Source organism: Mauremys mutica, chromosome 7 (genome assembly GCF_020497125.1).
Source record: "Mauremys mutica isolate MM-2020 ecotype Southern chromosome 7, ASM2049712v1, whole genome shotgun sequence".
Taxonomy (NCBI): domain Eukaryota; kingdom Metazoa; phylum Chordata; order Testudines; family Geoemydidae; genus Mauremys; species Mauremys mutica.
Genome location: NC_059078.1, coordinates 66,859,256 through 66,866,026, shown reverse-complemented (window position 1 = coordinate 66,866,026; position 6,771 = coordinate 66,859,256).

The window sequence follows — 6,771 nt, the reverse complement described above, 5'->3', positions numbered from 1 at the left end:
AATTGTAGTGGTTCCACAGCTTGGTGTTTAATTAGTCAAGCTATCAGGCTCACAATAAACTATTTATCAATCTTATAATGAAGCAGGAAATCTTAGGAAATCCTCTTTTTTCAACTAAGTTGAGGAAAAAGTTAAAAAGTAGATAGGATGGGATGGTGGTGAAGGGGGAGGAACCAAATTGCTCCCAATCAGCAAAATTGCAGCATCAGTAGCAATAATCTTTATGCAGACTTGAAGCAATGATAGAATCCTTTGACAAAATGGACTGTGAAATATACTGTCAGCCTAAAATACAAGTACCAATTTCTTTAAATGACAGAAAATCATGTCAGTTTGTAGTGTGGAAGGTACATACAGTACAATGGGTGCTGCTTATTCACTAAAACGTATGCTGGCTATATATCCTTCATATTGTCAAATTTGATTCAAGAGTTAAAAAACCCCACAAACATCCTTCTGTTGTCCTTGCTGGAAAAGATATTTGGAAAAATGTAGTTATGTTTAAGCACATGAATATCATAAACACAAGGTAAAATACATTCAGAGTAGTTTAGTTATTTTTTTGTTTGCTTTAATGAAGAAATCACTACAGAATTTCCACATTTGAATTCTATCAGCTTCTCTTTTCTTGGAAGAATAAGAGAATGACATACTAGACCATCAATCTTCCTTGTTTCTTAGATACTGTATTTTTAAATGGATGGAGATTCCTCCCTTCAAAAGCTGAACTTTAAAATAATGTCTTAAAGAGATTGCTCCTGACAAGGTGTTTTAAGAGCCTGTCTGATTGATTTGGCCCTTTTTTTATCTCCCCAAAATTAGGCAAGAATATATGGCAATAATTTCAGGGCCATGGGGCCAGATTTTGATCCCACTTACATTGGTTTTAGATTGATATAACTGTCTCCATGAGAGTTTTTCTGATTTCCACAGGAGTAAGTGAAAGCAAAATCATGCCTCAGAAGTGTAATCTGATATTGACATGTCAACTGCTACTAAATAGAAAATACGCTCTAGTTAAAAGCCCTGAATGTCTCTACTTCTCCATTTTCTGAGTCAAATCATTGCTGTAGAATAACACTTATCCTGCAGGCCCATTTAGTGTTGCCTGTTTCAGGATTTCCAGATCAAGTTTCTAAAGTCATCTACAAGATTAACCTTGACTGAACACAAAAGCCAGCAAGCAAGTGATAAGATGGTGATTCTCTCAGTATTTTGTAAAAATAAGCATATGATATTAATGAATTGTGTGAAATGCCATTTTAAACACTAAGATTTATTCTGAGGGTTAGCCGTATGACTTAATATAAAAACCAGTGTTCAGATATATTAGATTACCATATCCATCCAACGCATGTTTAAACCATATTAATTTTAGGCTCAACAATCACTTACTTTTTTTTCTTAATGCTGAACGTTGTACGCCAGCTATAAATTTAACCTCCCATTAGTGACAAAAGAAAAAAGAATATATAAGTCCCAACCCATTAGATTTCCACTTGTGCAATTTATAATTATATTACACTCGGAAGCAAGTCATAGCTCTAACCTAGGAGCTACTATTTCTATGGATTGAAACAAAGGCAGCTGTGGACTGCTGTGTATCACAGTGAAGTAGCTATACGGCCCATGCTTTCATAACAGAACAGTTCAAGATAGAAAAATATTTTTTTTATTTCATGGTAAAGCTGGAAACAACAGATGGCAGAGACCCAACCCCTCAAACGCTTACACTTGGGAGTAGATTTATTCACAAATTATAAAGGACTACTCACATATTTAAAGTTAAGCATGTGTCAGTCAACATGAGTAGTACTATTTTGTATGTAGATAGATATCACCAACCCAACAAGTTCATGAGTTCTCTCATTTTTAAGTTTCCCAGCAAATAGTAGAAAGTTATATTCAGTTGCGATTAATTATTCTGGCAAGCAATTCTCAGCAAGTACTAGGTCCCCTATTCAAAAAGTCTAATAGAATTAATAACCGTAGGTCCCTGGCTAATTTTTTTTTTTATAATGAATACGGTCAATGGTCTGCAGGAGACAGATATTTATCGTCTTCAGAATCCAACAGCCACAATCTTACCTCAGTATTACTGATATGTCAGATCATGCACCAAACTATTAATTTACTGGGATGAACATACAAAATACATATCCAGGTTGGCAGTTTATTAACAGTAGTATAAATATTTACATTACAATAGCACCCAAAGGCCTAAGGCCCCCTTTGTGCTGGGTGTCGTGGAAACACAGAAAAGCTAATCCCTGCCCTAAAGGGCTCACAATGTGTAAAAGACATGAACAGATGAAGTGTAGGAGATGTGGATACAACAAATACGCAAATAAGTATTTTAGTACATTGTTAACTCAGGATAAAATACATTTTAGAAGCAGCATGGGAAACAATTGTTTTCTTGAAATATGAATATCTGGACTGAAATCACCAGTTTTCACACAGGCCACCAAAGGGCTGTCAGACAGTAATTATTTTCTGTCAATAACCCTCGAGCCAAATTCAAGCTGGTGACCTACAAGGGAAATACTGTATATCCCATTACATATACTCTGATCCATTAACATCCAATCAAAATTTGTTTCTGTACATGACTATGAATCCACAGGGCATTCCTGGTATGCCAACAGGACTGGATGCACCAGAACCAAAATTAGAAACATAAGAATATATATTTTCCATCCACAATAAAAATAAATGTGTATAAAACAAAACAAGAACTTCAAACTCTCAGAGCAATTAAAGTATCATAATTTTAAAAAGACAGATAATATTAATTATTTGCATTGCAATAGTGTCTCTAGGCACAATCTCCCTGGACACACAATAGCAGATTTAAAGGTAGCCATCCTGCAACAAAAAAACTTCAGGACCAGACTTCAAAGAGAAACTGCTGAGCTTCAGTTCATTTGAAAATTTGACTCCATCAGCTCAGGATTAAACAAAGATTGTGAATGGCTAGCCAACTACAAAAGCAGTTTCTCCTCCCTCATACCTCAACTGCTAGAATAGGGCCTCATCCTCCCTGACTGAACTAACCTCATTATCTCTAAACTGATTCTTGCCTGCATATTTATATCTGCCTCTGGAAATTTCCACTATATGCATCTGACCCATGAAAGCTTATGCTCCAAAATGTCTGTTAGTCTATAAAGTGCCACAGGACTCTGTCACTTTTTACAGATCCAGCCTAACACGGCTACCCCTCTGATACATCTCAAAATAGTTCTCTTTAAGAGGTTGTTGGATGCTGGATTATTGATTCTGGGATGACTCAGAGGAATGAGTAACATCTACCAAATATTCAACATCAGCACAATTTACAGTGGCTGCACTTAAAACATTTTCAGAGATACAACTCATGAGAGATATTCCAGTATTTAAAATAGACGTGCTGGTGGAATCAGTAACATTTTCCAAATTTTTTCAGAGTGTCTATTTTAGATCTTCTTCACCATAAGCACCAACTTCCTCTCTACCCAGGGGGTACTCACCCACCCCATCTGCCCCAGGCCCTTCCCCCACTCACCCCTTCTCCCACTCCCCCACTCAACCCTGCCTCTTCCTCCCCTCGCTCAGTCCCAAGCCCCACCTCACCCCTTCCCCCAAGACCCCACCCCACTCCGCCTCTTCCTGTACCACCTCTTGGCTGCCGGTGGGTGCTATGTTCCTCATGTAGCCTTCATCCAAGCATTGAGCAGGCCCAGTCATGCTTAGTTAATGCAAGATGCTCAGATCTCAGTCAGAGAAGCAACTCTACAATCTCCAAGAGTCTGAAGAAATAGATTCAGGAACGTACACATATAAGTTACAGTAAATCATGTTTTAAGTCACATATTAGATATGAAAATTTTTCAAACAAATAAAAGCAGTATTAATTCACAGAACTGAAAATGTTTCAAGTAGTTACAGATTGCGGGTTCAGCTGTCAAAAATTCAGTGCCACTGCCTACAAGATAATAGTTGGAAAAAAAATACTCCTTACAGGAAATAAAAAAGTAAATTAAAACACCATTTAATTGGACCATATGCATTATCCATCAGGCTTGGTTTTGTGATTATTTTGGCATTCATTAGGTGTGGAAAAGGGCAGTAGGTTTTGTTGGTGCAAAAAACTGTCAGTATGAAACTACATCACAATTCACTTGTAAATGTGAGCAGTTAGTAAAGGCTTCAACTGTAGTGGGTCTTTTTGGGGAGAAAAAAAAATATTTTTGGCCTACTAAAGAAAAAACTGTAAAAAGATAATATACATCATGTCAGTAAAAAAAATTAAAAAACAACCAAACCATTGTTCAAATTTTTGCACTAAATTTAGGTGGTTAAGACTGTTCAAAATTCTCACAAGTGACCTGTGTACTTTTGATTTTAAAAAAAGGAAACACCACCACCACACACTGTATTACAGACTTGCCCAGGCACACTCAGGTAGGTATATTACCCCATATCAGAACAATGTCTCAATATTTCACCAAAGCAGGTCATGTGTTGTCTCTGCTGAAAGCTAAAAACTAACAGATTGTCATGGTTATTGTGAGATGTTTGTACAGGAAACAATTTTAGACGTATGTAACATGTAGGATATTATGTTCCAGCTCTGTTGGGAGTGAAACCTAGCACCTAGAGGGTGAATCTGAGATCAGTGAACATGAGAACAATAGCTTCCTGTGGACTTAGCCAGTTTGTGATTATAGTCTGGTGCAGGGGATAGCTTCAGCATTTACAAAGAGAAAAGAACCCCAATAAAAGTCTCTGAATGGTGAACCCCTGGGTCGAAAGACAATCTATTTGAGAAGAAGATGACATCCATTACAGAGGAGTGACTCTGACAGCAGAGGTTGTCTGAGGAATGGAGGATCCCAGTTTTCCAGACTGGAGAAGTGCTGTTTAGAATGGATTTGGGTGAGAATACCTTATTAAACAGGAAAGTAACTCAATAAGTATAGGCTATAGTTTGCATCTTACATTTTTCTTATACCTGTAACCTTATGGTTCCAAATCTTTTTACTTGCCTTTATTTTGAATCTCTATCTCAAGCTCTGTTAAATAAACTTTAATTTGGTTTTACTACCAATATGTCTGAGTGGCTTGTGCTAAGGAAAGTGTATGAACTGAAGTGAAACTAGTGAATTAGGGTGCACTGTTTCCACAGAAGAACTTGAGTCCAAAACTATGCCAGCCCAGCTTTAGTACAGATTAGACTCTTCAGGGCTGATCTACTATACATTGGATAGCCAGGCCCCACAAGAGGTATGATGGAGCATAAATCCACCAATGGCAAGTAGCCAAGATGGTCAGGGATTTAGCCCCATGCCCTGAACTTCCGACTGCTAGAAGGGCCTGGGCCTGGATGACAGCAGATGGATCACTCAACAAATTGTCCTGTTCTGTTCACTCCCTCTGAAACATCTAGCACCGGACATTTTAGAAGACAGGATACTAGGCTAGATGACCCATTTGACCCAGTACTGCCATTCTTATGAGGCCAGTATCTGACCATCAGTACGCTGGCACTTTCCTACACTGGGGGCTTCTAAGAGAGCAGCATAGCAGCCAACTCTGTCTGCTCGATGCCAGCTGGAGACTTCCTATTGCCAGCTGGGGAGGATCTGGAGGCTTTCTAACTTCCAGAGTAGTGCAAAAGGGGCAGAATACAGAAAAAGATAACATTTCAGGGCCCATTTCTAACTCCATGTGTATTTGTTTAGAAAATGGCATCTTCTTAGTTTCCTAGACTGTTCTTTAACATGGGCCCATGGCCCAGCAGGTACTCAGCATTTGAAACTACAGTAATTTATAAATTCCAGCTAAATCAGGGGGTGTACATTTAAATCAACCAAGAATAAAGAGCCTGGCTGGCTGCAGGGTGCATGAGTAGGGTGACCAGATAGCAACTGTGAAAAAACAGGTCGGGTATGGGGGGCGTAATAGGTGCCTATATAAGAAAAAGTCCCAAAAAACGGGACTGTCCCTTTAAAAACGAGACATCTGGTCACCCTATGCATGAGATGCTAGAGATTTAGAAGTCTCTACATGCTATAACAAAACAGTCTGCTGTTTGACTGGATATTTTATTAAATAATTGTCTGAGGCTGAGGCCTCCTACAGCTTGCAGATATCACACTCTTGGGCAAAGAGAATGATTTTTCTTCTTGATTAAAATATACTGTTTGACAGTCTTACACAAGTTGGCCTTGAATACATTTATGGATGAAATGTCTATAATGGATATGTGGATCCATTTGGGAAAATGTAAGATTTATACACATTGGTGTGGTTTATGCGTATAGGTTTAGACAAACCCACAACTACATGCAATGATCAAACATAAGCAGGAACACACCCCAAACTGTGATAGAGTGAACAGATCACGGTCTAGATGACAGCTTGGATTTACAGAGAAGTATTAATAACTAGCTAATCTTTTTATACATTCACACAACTCTCTCCCCTTTTCCCCCTCCCCCCGCACAATTTAGATCAGGGATGGTAATCGTCCTAACTATATTAAAGTCTATTGGTTAAATAATGAGCTCTGCAAAAGGGTGTACATCAGATCTGGCATTTGTAGTTGCCTGTTTTTGCCAAGGAGTCCAAGAAGACTTCTGCACTCAAAAGAAATGTAATAAAAATGACTGCTCATATTTCTTGCCTGTCTGCATTAATTCTTGCTCCTATAATGAAATACAGGAACACGTGTTTAAAGGAGGGGGGATAAGGAGGCATGATTTGGAGTCAGATTGTGCACAAAGA